This window comes from Rhineura floridana, chromosome 2, assembly GCF_030035675.1.
Source record: "Rhineura floridana isolate rRhiFlo1 chromosome 2, rRhiFlo1.hap2, whole genome shotgun sequence".
NCBI lineage: Eukaryota > Metazoa > Chordata > Lepidosauria > Squamata > Rhineuridae > Rhineura > Rhineura floridana.
The window spans coordinates 122,925,185-122,941,273 of NC_084481.1; the positions used below are offsets into that span (position 1 = coordinate 122,925,185).

Below are 16,089 nucleotides of genomic sequence, written 5' to 3' on the forward strand. Positions count from 1 at the left end.
GGCCTCAGTAATGTCTGAGCGGCACCAGTATCAAGCAATATCCAATAATTTGCCCCTTGTACACTCACTTCCTCTCTCAGACTTGAATCAAGGTCTGTTACTTCTGTCCAGTTTATCTGGCAGAACTGAACCTTTTTCACTGTTTCTAAAGCCTTGGGCTCTGTTTTCACTGCCCTTGTCTGAGCAGGATTACTAATGGGGTTGGCAACCTCACATTGAAAACGTAGGTGCCCTGGTCTACCACATTTGTAGCATAATTTCTCCTCACTTTTAGGGTACACAGATCCACTCTGGGGTGTCCTGTGCCCTTCAGATTTTACTGGAGGACTCACTCGCTGTGGTACCACATCCCTTCTGCCAGCACTATATGGTCTGGGTTTAAACTCTCTTGATGTTTTCCCCACCCAGCCAGTTCTATTGGAGGCGAAGTGATCCGCCATCTCTGCGGCCTCCTGCACAGATGTAGGGGAACGGTCTTTGACCAGGAGCCTTATTTCTGGTGGTAACTGATGGTATAATTGATCCAGTATCATGAGGCTTTTCACCTCTTCCACTGACTGAGCTTTGGCACTACTCATCCACTTTCCAAATATATCCATCAACTTTGCTCCCAGTTCCACAAAAGACCTCCCTGTCTGTATCTGGCAGTTTCTGAAAAGCTTTCTAAAATAATCAGGCCCCAGTCTGAATCTTTTAAACACTGCTTCTTTGAATTCAGCATAGGTGACGGGCCTGTCTGAGGGGAAATATTTGTATACCTCAGCCAATTCCCCTTTAATCAGATTTGATAAATACTGCATGTATTTATCTTCAGGTAGCCCCCACAACTGAGCTGCTTTTTCAAAGATGCTGAGGTAAATTTGAGGATCTTGACCAGGCTCATAGACAGCAAAGCCCTTTGGAGTAATTTTTATTTTTGCTCCATCTCTGTCTTTCCTTGTCTCCTCAGAGTGAAATTTCTCTCTATCAAATTTTAACTTTTCTACTTGTAATTCAGCATCCACTGCTCGTTGCTTCTCCCTCTCCTCAAACCCCAATCTCATTCTCTCAGTTTCCATCTTCAGAGAGAGAGAGAGAGAGAGAGAGAGAGAGAGAGAGAGAGAGAGAGAGAGAGAGAGAGAGAGAGAAACAATGCTTCAATGAAAAGTAGCTGCCGCTGCTGCCCCCACTGTGCAGGAAAGTCACTGGGGTAGTTCAGCTTTGCTTTTGCAAAGCCTGAAGGAGTTTGGGTGGAACGAGTTCGAAAGAACAGGAATGAAGGAGGGCTGTCTACTGGGTGAATAAGGGGCAAAAGAAAGGTGGGCTGCAGCAGTTCAGGAGCAGCCAGTGGGAAGTTGCTTCTTGAGCCACCGGAAGTAAAATTGAGAGTTTAGTGGGCGGAGAAAGGAGAGTATCTGAAGTGATGATCCACCACCACCGCAGCAAAACACATTGGAGGAAAAAGCCTACATGGGAGGAGCTCAGCGAAGCAGAGACTTTTTTCCTTCACTTATTGCATTTGCAGCGGGTTGCTTTGATTCAGATTTAAAGGGAAAAGCAGCAACACACCTTCCCTTTGTTTGCAACATCATGTAAACTGTGTGAATTAAACAGGGGTGCAGGTGGCACCCATCTCACGTTAAATCTCCGTGTGAACCAACCCTCAGTGTTCTGCTGGGGTCCGAGATTAGCAACCATTGAGTTGGAGAAGTTTTCATCCCTGCATTGCATTGTGCCTCCCACTTCTTGTGGGTTTTACCAGGTGAAGAGTTCAAAAAATGTGCTCCAAATCTTTTGGACATTTGATTTTTTTAATGTAGTTTATAGAGCAGGATTTCCTTGTGGGCTGTTTACTGGCATATTTACTAGCTCAGGACAGGAAATAAGCCATAAAAATAAAAATAAATTCACTAATAGGAAGAAAACCTTGTGGTTTAAGAACGTATCTATAGCCCGCACATATTTCTATCAAACTTTAAAAAGCAGGGAAATTGGGCAGCTATAGTGAATGCACCAGGGGAGCAGGAGACCTGACCTCCCCTCTGAGATATTGGAGTGCTGTACAAATTTGTCAAAATGCAAACACCATTTGGGTTGGTGTTTCACAGTCCAATCCACTTGCTGTGTAGCTTGCAAGAATTTGGTAATATGTGCCCTCTGAGCGCTCAGAAGTAAGTCCCATTGAGTTCAGTGCTTCTGTGTGCTGGCAATTATTGATTTGAGGGAAGGAAGGAGAAAAAATGGGGGAAAGGGAAAGCTTTGGAGAATTTATATTTGAATTTTAAAATGTCTACTCAGAAGTAAACCCCACTGAGTTCAGTGGGGCTTACTCCCAGGTAAATGGAGTGGAGCTTCTTTGTGCTAGCAATGAGCTTGAGGGAAGGAAGAAAAATGTCTACACAGAAGTAAATCACACTGAGTTCAGTGGGGCTTACTCCCAGGTAAATGGAGTGCCTAAAAATGCGAGAGAGACATGTCAGCAAACTAGAGCTGGGAGTGAACTGTTTGAATTGTTGAATTTTTAAAAACGAGTTTGTTTTACAAATTTAAATGGAGTTTAAGTCTCTTGTGGGCTCAGACAAGTGAAAACTGCTATTTTGAGAGAAGGGCAGAAGGAAGCAGTAATCAAAAAGTTAATTCTAAAAATGTAATTCTAAAAATGTCTACTCAGAAGTAAGTCTCACTTAATTCAATGGGGCTTACTCACAGGTAAGCAGAGTTAGGATTGCCTAGAAAAGCACGAGTTCTGTTAGAGAAGCTAGAGCTAGGCAAGGACTGTTTACATTGTTAATTTTTACAAAATTAAGTTTGATTACATTCATAGTACAATCCTAACCCCAAACCTACTTTAGAGTAAATCCCATTCAGTTTGGTGGGACTTAGTCCCAGGTAAGAAGGATTAGGATTCCAGCCTCTTAGAAGAAACAGTTGGGGGGGCAGAGAAAGGGAGGGGAGTTTGCCTATGTGTCTGCTCATAGTACAGTCTTAATCATGTTTACTCAGAAGTGAGTCCCACTGAGCTCAGTGGAACTTACTCCCAGGTAAGTGGGGTTGGGATAGGATTGCAGCATCAGTTTGAGGGGAATGTAGGAAGAGGTGAAAGAACAACAGGTAATGAAGAGAGAAAAGGCTGGGGGGCGGACCCTAAGAATCTGAAGCAGAACTTGTGTGGCCCCTGTGGGCTCAGACAAGTGAAAATTATCTTGAGAGAAGGTGGGAGAATGTACCAGTAATCTAGTAAAGGGGATGGGGAGAAAGACCTAGGAAACTGAAGTTACAGTGCAGTCCTAACCATGTTTATTCAGAAGTAAGTTCCACTGAGTTTATTGCGGCTTACTCCTGAAGTGAAAGTGAACATAGAATTACAGCCTTTAAGTTATAAATTCAATCCTTTCCTTTAAATACTATGTGATGTATCAATAAATATTATAAAATTTATAATGTCTGTTAAATGTTAAATGTGACTCTTGTTTCTTGTTACGAGCAGTACACCTACTCTTTAGGAAAGTGCCACAAATAGATTCCAAAAATTCTGCTTTTTACTTGCTCCAAACCCCCTGTGGCATGTAATGAACAATAGCTGCAGTCACAACTGCAATAATAAAATAACTTAATGGCTAGGTAACGCATTGCTCAGAAATGATAGTTATCAATAAATAATAGAAACTTTGATACAAGTTATCCCTTGTATCTTAACAACATAATCTCAAGCATGTTTATCAAAAGTAACTTTCACAGTTCAATGGAGCTTACTCTCAAGTAATTGTGCATAGGATTGTAGCCTTAATCTTATTTAATGCCTTATTTCCTTTACATCTTAACTTTCCTGCAAAGAGCTCAGTGTGGCATATGTAGTCCTGCACCTCCCCAATATATCCTCAGAATAGCCCTAAGAGGTAGTTTAGGCTGAGAAGGTGACTAGCCCAAAAGTCACTCAGTGAGTTTCATGGCAGAATGAGGATTTGAAGACAGGTCTCCCAGGCCCTAGCCCAGTACCCTTATCACTACACCACACTGACTTTTGCAGAACCTGTACACTACAGTACCTCTATAAATCCAATATAAATTGCCCACTATACTTTTCTTCCTTGGTCTGTTAAAACCTCTTGAAATCAATGGTAAGGTAAATTTTGTTGTGTGCTTTCTATTTCCTCTTAAAGGTCAAGAAGAGAAATTTAGCCAAGACTCTTCCAATAATTTGATGACATAGGTCAGCAGTGATACATGGGGGGGGGAGAATGACAGTGGCACAGAGATGGCAAGGTTGGGGGTACTTTGGTGGAATGCAGCACAAGCCTGCAGGTGTGTACCCACCTACTGCAGGATGGTGGTACCACCAGCCCTGAACTTGCAGGCACCTTGCCCCATCTCCATTCAGTGAGTGGCAATGCTGCCATTACTGAGAGAGTACTGCTGTTGCAGTCTGGGATCTACCCTGTGTTTTACTAGAACCCCAAGAGCCACCAGCTGCAAAAGACATATGTCTAGTGTGAAAGAACATGGCATCTCTGAGAAGCTGAGCACAGGGTTATCAGAACTGAGATGAGCTCACAGTCACACATAGATCTATTCCTTCTTTCCACATGTATCTTAATTTCAGTTGTCAAATTTCCAAATTGATGTGTGTCCTTTTGTTGCTATTGTTAAACAACTGGAAGCCAGAAGAGCTTGCCAATTGACTACAAATCTCCCAGGGATCTCCCAACAGATTATAGTCTATCTTCTGGCCATCCCTGCACTAAATCATTTGTATGGGCACAGACCTACCTTGCAGGGTTGTTGTAGCATGGTTCAAAGGAGTGCTTGCAAGAATGAAACTACAATAGCAGAGGTAAGGCTCTTCAAAACATTGCCAAAGAAGGCATTCTCAAAAAAGCAATATCACCTTTCTACTGTGTACCCAGAAACTGAGAAGAAAAAATTGTGGACTTGCTCATCTGTGTGCAGCTCTTACCTTTTGTCAAGTGTCATGCATCAAAATTAGGCACACCTGATGGTCAAATGCATGATAATGGCTGCCTCCATTAGAAACTACTGTCAGAAGTAGCTGCATCATATGGTTTTATGGTAACACAAACCTTCCTTGTAGGGTTGTAATGTTTTATTTATTTATTTATTATTTGATTTATATCCTGCCCTTCCTCCCAGCAGGAACCCAGGGTGGTAAATACTCTAGATCAGGATGGTTAGACTTCATGGTTAGACTAGATCAGGATCTAATACTCTAGATGGTTAGACTTCAGGTTTTTGGTATTGATTTTTATTATTATTATTTAAAAAAAACCCAAATCCACCAACCAAAGCAAGCCACAAAATATATACACTGAGATTTAAATAATTCTTAGCCCAGGAATTTCTTTTGAGTTCCAAAATTGAACTGCGCTCACAGTATTTCCACACAAAAATCCACTCCTGATTACCCCACCCCCCATTTTATTCTTTTCAGCAGTATAATGGTGGGGTGGTCATTTTCTTGTTTTCATTGTGAAACAGGAGTTTGAAATTCTCACTGATCTTCTGCGAGTCATCCTGAGATACACCAATACATTTTGATCTACTTTCTGCCCACCTTGCATTTTAAGTGCTATCGAAAAGCTAAACATTATGACATAGACCATAAAAAGATACTGATGATCACTTTTTGATACTGAGCTACAATAATTTCCACTGAAAAACCATAACAACCACAGCGCAGAGCTTTCCAGATACCAGGAAAGGCTTTCCAGGGGACACAGTATGCTACCATTGGAACAGCAGACTGGAAAGCCCAATTGATAAATAATTTTCCCCACATTTATACTTTGAGTGTAGTTTTGTGTATTAAAACGCATGATGTCCTCAAGAAAGAATTGTTTCAGTTCATACTCTTTTAAGCAGCTTTTTTTTGTTGCAGCACCCTTCTCAAAATATTTTCATATATAATATTCAACATATTTAGGTCTGCACTTTCACAGATTTATCTATGAGTAAGTCCCGTTGATCTCTATAGGACTGTATAGGCATGTATAGGATTGTTCCATGAAAGCCTACATCAAAAACCATACATACTCCAATAACAGGTAATGAAAAATGCAATATTTTAATAGCTATAATTATGATAGTTACAGGTGGGTATTTTCATTTAAATAGTTGGTGTTTTGATTTTAAAAACATAAGAATCTGCTGGAAAAATGGAAAGAGTAAAATTACATTCCCATTTCTGCCAAAACTCTTTCTATTGAATGTACCCCTTGACGGGAAACAGTTTCAGGAAATATAACAGACCCAGCATGCCTTGCCTTGTTGCCAGTAAAAGGGAATTGCTTCAATGGCGCATTTAATAAGTGTCATTGAAGCAATTTTCTTTCCCTGGCAGCAAATGTGTATATAACAGAGACTGTACACTCATTGAATGTTACATGTGAATAACTGTACGAGTGTACAGCCCAGCTACTTGTGTACCTAGGTACATAGACTGTACACTCGTTGAATGTTACATGTGAATAACTGTACGAGTGTACAGCCCAACTATTTGTGTACCTGGGTACACGGACTGTACGCTCGTTGACTAACGTGTGAACAGGGCCATAATAAGCAGTATTCAGAGGTGGTTTACCATTGCCTTCCTCTGAGGCTGACTGGCCCAAGGTCACCCAGTGAGCTTCATGACTGTGTGGGAATTCGAACCCTGGTATCCCAGGTAGTAGTCCAACACTGACCTGGCGGAGGGGCAGGGAGAGTAGAAGGAGGGGGAGGGTAGGAGATTGGGTGGGTTGGCATTGGGCAGAGGGGAAGCCCCTTTCCTTTTCAAAAGGAAAACTGTGAACACTATCATTGCTTTTCAGGGTTTCCCCCACCTTTTTATTCTACAGCAGGCACACATAGGCTCCCATCCACATTTAAACCAAAGCTGTCCCTGGCCACATCCATGCCAGGCCTTTATTTCACTTTGGGCAGTCATGGCTTCTCTCAAAGAATCCTGGAAAGTGTAGTTAGTGAAAGGTGTTGAGAGTTGCTAGGAGGCACCCTGTTCCTCTCACAGACCTTCAGTCAGAATGGCTGACTATTAAACCATTCTGGCCACTGGAGCTCTCTAGTGGGAATAGGAGTCTCCTCTCAGCATCCTTCACAAACTACACTTCCCATGATTCTCTGGGGGAAGCCATGACTGTCTCACGTGAAATCAAAGTCTGGTGTAGGTGTGGCCCCCTGATTAGCCAAGCCAAGCCAAGCAGCTGTGAGTCTGGCTTTTAGAACTCCGACAGTTGGATCTTACTGAGCATGCCCCGCGTTATCATAGGGTGCCAGCCAAAATTTCTTAAATTAATTAAAAATCAGCCAGGCATTTTTTCAACTTTTAAATTGCAGAAGATGAAGGTCAGAGTATGGGACAAGTTCAGTAATAGGATTATAGGTACTCTGTGAATATGGCTGATTTTTAATGAATTTCAACAGATTATGAGAACTCTGAGAGAAAAAAGTCCAAAAGGGCTTTGGGGTTTTTTCCCTTTCTTTTTAGACTTGGAACTCTCGATTCTCTCTGACTGTGTTGTGTATCACAATGAAAATTTAGAGGGTTGTTAAGAAAGCGTTTCTGAGTTCAGGACTGTAAGTTTTGTAAGGTTTTATTTTGAAATGAGCTTATGGGAAGCATCAGAATGGCATCAGGGGTATTTTCAATTTAACATTGCTGAATGTGAAAAATCCACGCTGGCTATAGTATACAGCCAACTCTCATGGCTATATAATAAAAAATGGAGGCAACACTTTATGCATAGGAAAGTCAAGACAAGTAGGAGTTCAGCCCTTCAAAGAGCTTCCTTACACACACATTCATCGTTTTTCTCCTAAAAGGATCTTTTAGGAATCCTTTAAATCCTATCTAGTCAACTGTTGTGGCCTTTTAGGTAGAACTTTGAAGTTGCAGGCGTTTGAAGGAAAAATTGATCAAAAATGAAGTAGCAATAATATGAGGAAGAATCACAAAGAACAAAGAGAGAGAAGAGGAGGAGGAGGATCCATGAGCAGCTGCTGAGAGATGAGCAAACTCTTCTGCAAGTTCCACAACTTTGTGTTGTGCCTTGAATGGCAAGTGCTCAGCCTCACCTTTTGTCCAGTTCATTGCAACGTGAAAGAGAATCTGGGCTCCTCCAGAGGACTTATTTGTTGAGCATTCTTCCTGATTTGTTTGCAGAAAGCCTATGGGCATGTTAGATTATATCCGGTCTTTATTGAGCATTCATTCTGATTTGCTTGTGAGGAGGTTGTACGACAAGGAGTTGCTTGCAGGATGTTTATACGTCTTTCCATTAATAATCAGTTCATTCCACACTTTTCAATGCATTTCCCTATCTATTTTCTACTTGCAACAATTCTGTTTATTTGAATTGGTTTTGTTGTGCTATGGTGACAACACTTTAAATTGTGCAAACTTAAATTTCCCAGCAAGTGCTTTAAACCCTCCCACAAAATACTGACAGTCTGGAGGTGCAATTCCCTTAACCTTACACCCCCAAACAATTTGCTGCTACCTCCTAGGCTTCTCTTCTCATCTGGCTCTCCATTTCTTCCTTATTCTTCGCTCATCTAACTTAGTATCCTGCCCACTGGAGGTTGGTCCATTAAGGCAGATGGGGCACTGATCAGTCTCAGCTCTTGGCCAGCTGTCAGCCAGCCCACACCTGTCTGCCTTCCTGCTTACCAGCCATCCTCAAGGTGGCCCTGACTGTCAGCTTCTTCCTTCTTAGTCACTGTTGGCTTTATAGAACTAAGCACGGAGGAGGATCAGGACAACACTAGCAGTAATTGGCTTTGTCAGGTATTAGCTGTGGTTCTGTGTACAAATGGCCTCTGTGCCTTCTGCCTCGCCAATCTCAAAGGGCACCAGACACTACTGATCCTGCTTGCAGAGCTAACCAGAAAAATTGGAACGGTACGTATCGGATTGTTGCCTGTGGTTCTATCCTTGGATTGGTTGCCTGGGGCTTCTTTCTGCAGAGACTGTTGGACAGTATTCATATTAGAATATTCTGTTTAGTCTATTATGTATATTTTGTTTTTTTCTTGTATTTCTTGTACTTAGTTTTATATGCAATGTTTATATTATGTTGATACTAAAGAGGATGTTTTGTTCAGTTAACTGTATTTTATTGTTTTTTGTAGTTGCTTTAAGATGTTTGGACTTGTACATCGCTTAGAGCTTAATTTAAATATAAGCGGTATATAAATAGACTAAATAAATAAATTAGAGTACGTGAAAGGTTCTGGCTGCTCCATTTAAAAAAAAAAAGAGGGAAAAAGATATTTAGCACTGGAAAAGATGTAGAAAAGGGCAACCAACTTTGGAGGGGTGGAGTATTCTCTTCAAGGAACAGTTATAATGTTTTGGGCTGAGGAAAAAAATGGCTAAGTGTGGGTGGTAGGGACATGATAGAATGTTTAGCAATTATTCAAGTTGTAGAGAAAATAGGAAGAAAATACACCTTTCTCTCCTCATAATATCAGGCCACCCAATGAAGCTGAATGTTGGAAGATTAAGGACAGACAAAAGGAAGTGTGCCTTCACACAGCACATAATAAATGTATAGACCTTGATGTGGCAAGATGGCCATCTAAAGCAGTGGTGATGGCCACTGTGATGTTCCTGTATTAATGTATATATGGTAAGTGCTGTTTGTATAGAAGATACATGGTAAGTGGAATGAAAGAGGAGGGGGGAGTAAATGAGCAGTAGAATGCTGGATAATTGGCTGAGTGTTTGGATGGCTGAGAGTATAAATGGAAAGATGACAGTTGAATCTGGGTGGACGTGAGTGGGTCGTTTGAGAGGTGTTTGGTGGACGTTAGTGGGTTGTTTTGGTGGAGTTTGGAGGTGGGTGTGAGTTGGTGTATGTCAGGAGAGTGTGGAGAAAGAGGGAGGTGGAGTTCAGATTAGTAATAAGTCAAATATCACAGTAATAGATGAAACCATAAGCTTGTAGATCATTATCAAAGTTATCTTGTTATTAATGTTATTTAATAAATACTATTTTGGTTTACCGAAGGCCTGATCCTTGGCTGGGGTTTCACAGACCAGAAGGGAGGGTAAGGTAATAACCAAGGCTGAAGGGAAACAGTAACAAATGGTGGCAGCGGTGAAGAGGAGAAGATAACATTATAAGTATCCAGAGCAACCCCGAGTTATGAGTTATCTGCATTGATACAAGGGGGTTGGGAACAGCATAGGCACGCAGTCATGAATGTAACCAGATAGAGAGACTCAGGCAAGGTCTCTGGGAACATTGGTTGTAGAACGTGACTGGTGGTGCTGCCTAGCAGGGGGATCTATTGAGATCTGTGCTAGAGCGGAGAGAGAAACCATAAAAAAGGACAGTCCGGACTGGTGGAGTCCCTGGTGGTGCCTAGTGAAAGGCAGTAGCCACGAGCAGGTAGGAACCTGACAGGGAGAGCCAGGGAAGGGCGTCACAGCCACCAACTTAGATGGTTTTAAAAGGGCACCAAACAAATTCATGGAGGATCAAGCTATCAGTGGCTACTATTCATGGTGGCTAAATAGAACCTCTAGTTTCAGAGGTGGTAGGCTTCTCAGTACCAGCTGCTGGGGAGCAACAACAGGAGAGGGCTTTTGCCTTCCATAGTCTGCTCATGGACTTCCCAGAAGCATCTGGTTGGCCACTGTGAGAAACAGGACCAGATGGACCTTTGAATTAATCCAAGGTGGGGCTTTTCCTGTAACTTTGGCTTTGTTACATGGACTCACTTTGACTCATAGGCTGCCAAATTCACACCATACATTTATTCCAATATTATTCCACTTTAAACAATCATGGCTTCTCCTAAAGAATCCTGGGAAGTGTAGTTTGTGAAGGCTGCTGAGAGTTGTTAGGAGGCCCCTATTCTCCTCAGAGAGCTACAGTTCCTTGAGTGGTTTAATGATCAATCCCTCTTCCCAAGGAACTCTGGGAATTGCAGGTCTATGAGGGGAATAGGGGACTCCTAACAACTTTCAGCATCCTTCACAACTATACTTCCCAGGATTCTTTGGGGGAAGCCATGACTGTTTAAAGTCAGGGGCGTCACTACCAGGGTGCGGAGGGTGCGGCCCGCACCCGGGTGTCACCATGAGGGGGGTGACACCCAGAGCCGCCCTGCCCCACGCCGTTGCCCGGCTGCTCCAACTCCTCGGAGGCGGGTGGGAGGGCGAGCGCGGGAGCAGCGTCGGCGGGGCAAGGGAGGCCGGCTGGCGTTCCCAGGCCTTCTCCGGCTGGGTGCCCCTCCGGCGCGCGCCCTCCCAGGGGCATGGACAGGGTGGCTAGCCTGGCCGCCCCTTGGAACTGGCCCTGGTAGTCAGTCTGTCCCTAAATACATGTCTGTTGGGAAATAAAGGCTAGCTCATACAACTGTTCTGCCCACAGACAGCTGTATTTCTTTACTATTAAATTAATTTCATCTGATAATCAGTGCTTGAAAACCACTGTCCCTTTGCCCATTTGGTTTGATTTCAAACAGAAAAGCCAAAGGAAAATAGATTACCTGCCGTCATTCTGACTTGGCCCAGAGGGGTGTGTTGCTCATCTGAGTCCACTCCCAGCATTAGATTAGATTAGATAGGTGGCTGCTGAACCGCAGATGCTTGATTTAAGACCTTCCTATTCCAACAGATGTTTTAAGTCAGTTGTATTATGTGTCTTGTTTTGTTTTAAATACCATACAGTAGGGCCCCACTCATACGGCGGGTTACGTTCCGGACCCCTGCTGTAAAGCGAAAACCGCTGTAAAGCGGAACCCCATTGAATAGAATGACGCACGATGCCCGAAAACCGCCATAAAAGCGCAACAAGTGCCATATGAGTGGGGCTTTAGTCTAATTGTGTCTAATTGAGACCGCTGTATTAGCGAAGCGCTACTGTACTATTTGATTGAAATGTTATATTGATCTGTAAACTGTTTTGTGAACATTATGATTATGATTATTTATTACATTTATATACCGCCTCATAGCTGAAGCTCTCTGGGCAGTTTACAACAATTAAAAACATTAAAAACAAATATACAAATTTTAAAACACAAAAAACAATTTAAAAACACAATTTTAAAATTTTTTAAAAACAATTTAAAAACATGCTAAAATGCCTGGGAGAAGAGGAAAGTCTTGATATGGCGCCGAAAAGAAAACAGTGTTGGCACCAGGCGCACCTTGTCAGGAAGATCTTTCCATAATTTGGGGGCCACCACTGAGAAGGCCCTCTCCCTTGTTGCCATCCTCCCAGCTTCCCTTGAGGTAGGCACCCGGAGGCCTATCATCTATGGTGAGTGTGGTCTACAAATAATGGTAAGAAATATAAACAAAGTAACATCACAGGTAGCAGCCTCTATTGGTCAGCATGCAACATGATCCTGTAAACAAGGTCACATGTAGAGTTGACAACCAGTCATGGCAGCAGGGCCTTTGGGTCAGCTCTCATCAGCTCTGCAGTAGTGTTTTGATATTTCCATTTCTACTTTTGATGATCTAGCAGGGGGCTGCAAATAATTGTGTAAATGACCAACTGGAATTCCTGCACTGTATTGTGCAGATGCTAATCTATATAGGGCAGCGTTTAGCTCCTTTTTAAAGATTATACTGTGCCCATTATCTCAACACTGGGACGTGTTCTGGAGAATATAAACATAAAGGCTTTACAATACATATTAAGGAGGATGGCCATAGCAGATGGTAAAACAAAATTTAAAAAGCCCATTTATTTTGAAGGTTGGTTAAGAGGGAATGACAACCTGTATATAATCACTACATCTGAATGCAGGAAAATGCACACAATAAAAGCTAGTCTCAAACGCACAGCTCTATGTATTTTTCAAGTCTCTTAAACAGAGTTAGCAGTGGGGAGGAGAGCCTGGCTGGGAGTCCAGAGTCTGCGAGTTCAAATTCCTGCTCATGTCTCCTCGGTGTCAAGGGCCAGCTACAGATCACCCCCACAGTGAGCAGCTCAGGGGTTACATGCCCTGCTACCTGTGCAGCTGTGGGCAAGCTGCATAGTCCCAAGGAGCCCAGTTGCCCCCCAGCTGGCGGGTGCGGACAAGGAAGGGGCTGGCTTGTGCAGCTGTGGCAAGCTGAGCAGGCCCTAGCCAGCTGGGGAGGACTAGCCTCAGAGGGAGGCAATGGTAAACCCCCTCTGAATACTGCTTACCATGAAATCCCAACTCATAGGGTGGCCGTAAGTCAGGATCGATTTGAAGGCAGTCCATTTCCATTTTCAAACAGAGATCTGACCTACACCAGCAATATAAACAATTGTTTTATTGTATATAACTAATGGCCAATAATAGTCAAAAAGACTAAAGTAATGATAACAGAAGATTTATGTAACTTTAAAGCTGACAATGAGGACATTGAACTTGTCAAGGATTATCAATACCTCGGCACAGTCATTAACCAAAATGGAGACAGTAGTCAAGAAAACAGAAAAAGGCTAGAACTGGCGAGGGCAGCTATGAGAGAACTAGAAAAGGTCCTCAAATGGAAAGATGTATCACTGAACACTAAAGTCAGGATCATTCAGACCATGGTATTTCCAATCTCTATGATGTATGGATGTGAAAGTTGGACAGTGAAAAAAGCAGTTAAGAGAAAAATCAACTCCTTTGAAATGTGGTGTTAAGAGAGCTTTGCGCATACCATGGACTGCAAAAAAGGCAAATAATTGGGTGTTAGAACGCATTAAACTAGAACTGTCACTAGAAGCTAAAATGATGAAACTGAGGTTATCATACTTTGGACACATCATGAGAAAACATGATTCATTAGAAAAGACAATAATGCTGGGAAAAACAGAAGGGAGTAGAAAAAGAGGAAGGCCAAACAAGGGATTGATTCCAGAAAGGAAACCACAGATCTGAACTTACAAGATCTGAACAGGGTGGCTCACGACAGATGCTCTTGGAGGTCACTGATTCATAGGGTTGCCGTAAGTCATAATTGACTTGAAGGCACATAACTAATGGCCATTACTAAAATAGAAACCCAAGTTTAATACATGAAAAACAACAGCATACACACACACAGTGAGTTTATATTAAAAGGTAAACCCTAACAAATGCAGTGCTTTGCTAATATAGCGGGCTTCTCCTTCCAGTTTAGAGGATTGTGGATTACACCATGTTCATAAAACACAAGTGAAAGGGAGGGTGGGAGAAATGGAAAGCTTGAGGCATGCAGGTAGTGGAAACAACTGTAGTGCATATAGCGATATTCACGTATTTGAACTACAGTGCCTGTTAAGGGGGTAACACACCCACCCACTTCTCTTGCAGGAAAACCCACTGGGGACTTTCTCCCATATAGCTATTGGTCAATTACTGATGTTTAGTAGACAAGGCCATGTTCAGTATTTTCTCCAGTGTGCACCTACAATAGCAATGTTTAGGTAAAGGCTAAGTACCATCCTCACCCCTGCCTGCTTTCATACCCAAGTGCCCTGGTGTTCACATACTTAACAGCAACAACTTCCATTGGACATACAGGTGAACTATGCAGGTTTGCACAATTTAGTTTGCTATAGATTATATACATATTTTGGGACTCCTGTAGTACTATTGGCATTTTTAAAATTTTTGCCAAACATTAGACCAAGATTTATGTATCCCAGCAGTTTCTTCCAGTACTTAATCAGATGGCTCTCTACACAGTAATGATTACCTTCACATTTGACCCCAGGAGCTAGTATATCTGGAGTATTACTGCCTGTCTACGGAAGCTCAATCATGGCCAATAGCTACAGATACATGTAATTCATGCAGGATATGCTTATTTCAAATTAATGTAAGCTAGTAACCATTGCTACACTATGTGGTAGCACAAGAGGTAATACTTTTTAGTAGTGTCAACCTACTGCTGGTTTGACTGGGCAACTCTGAATTCCAATTATCATGAAAATATTATCTATATAGTTAATAGTTTTAGGAACAGTCGTATGTTCCCTCTCCATTAGGATAGGAAATAAGATCTAAACCCTTGATGATTTTAGCTGCCTTTTCTGTGACTTTTCCACCTATGTATCATTTTTACGGTGGGGCAACCAGAACTCCAGGTACCATTCCAAGTTACTCTTAGTGTTCTCTGTTGCAGCTTAAAGGTTTAAATCCCATCAATGTATTTAACATTATGTTGCTGCCAAATGCATCATCATATTGCACACTTACATTAGCTACACATGGCAAATGAGACAATTAAATTTGGCATGACCAAGCTACTTACAGAGTATGCTTCAGATTTAAACACAACTATAATCTTAATATTGTTGTGTAGTACCTGCAATTTTGAGAATGACAGCTTCCATAACCAGGTTAGTTCTAGAGGATAAACCTATGTGCTCCCTCAACTTGTACTAGACTGGTAGAGAACTACCCTTTTAGGAGCTGGTAGTCTCATTAGGAGCTCAACACATGCAAAACCACAACCCCCTTCAGTAGGAGCCTTAGATTCTAAATAAAATACAAAAGGCACTCATTCTAAAGCATGAATTATGTGATAGCAAGCTTTCCAACTGGAAAGGCACCAAAAGGCTGTTTTAATGTGCCCCACTACTATAAAATACATTGGTCTTAGACTAAGGGGGGGGGGAACCACACACACAATATACAGTAGGGCTCTGCTTTTCAGTGTTCCATTGATACGGCGCCAGTGGGGTGATCAGCTATAACTCGCTACAGCCGATCTTCTCTTCTGGCGTGATCAGACTCCAGCACTGATCGTGCCGAGGAGGGTAAGATCAGCTGTAGCATGCTACAGCTGATCTTACCCTCTTTGGGGGCAGTCAGACTCACTCACTCCAGCTGATCACGCCCGAACGAAAGATCAGCTGCAGCTCGCTACAGCCGATTTTATCCTCTTTGGGGGCTGTGACTCACACATTCCAGCTGATTGCGCCCGATGAGGCAAAGATCAGCTGCAGCCAATCTTTTCTTCTGGCGCGATCAGACTCCCACTCAAGCTGATCGCACCCGAGGAGGGGAAGATCTGATCTTCTCCTCCTCTGGTGCAATCAGCGGGTTAGGTTCCAGACCCCCGCGCTACAGCTGATCTGCTTTCCAGCGGTTTTTGCTTTCCGGCGAGGGTCTGGAACCTAACCTGCC

General features: G+C 42.6%; 1 long non-coding RNA gene across 2 annotated transcripts; it reads right to left on the reverse strand.

The window, feature by feature from the left end:
• Positions 1-7,171: 7,171 nt before the first annotated feature.
• LOC133378296 (uncharacterized) lies at positions 7,172-15,982 on the reverse strand. Of its 2 annotated transcripts, XR_009760940.1 has the most exons (5): positions 13,861-15,982; positions 13,146-13,228; positions 12,154-12,277; positions 11,491-11,606; positions 7,172-8,958 (listed from the first exon to the last, which is right to left on the reverse strand). It is a non-coding gene; the product is annotated as an uncharacterized LOC133378296 (long non-coding RNA). The 2 variants fall into 2 exon arrangements; XR_009760939.1 differs by lacking the exons at positions 7,172-8,958; positions 11,491-11,606 and having other exon boundaries at positions 12,090-12,277.
• Between the last annotated feature and the right edge of the window lie 107 nt (positions 15,983-16,089).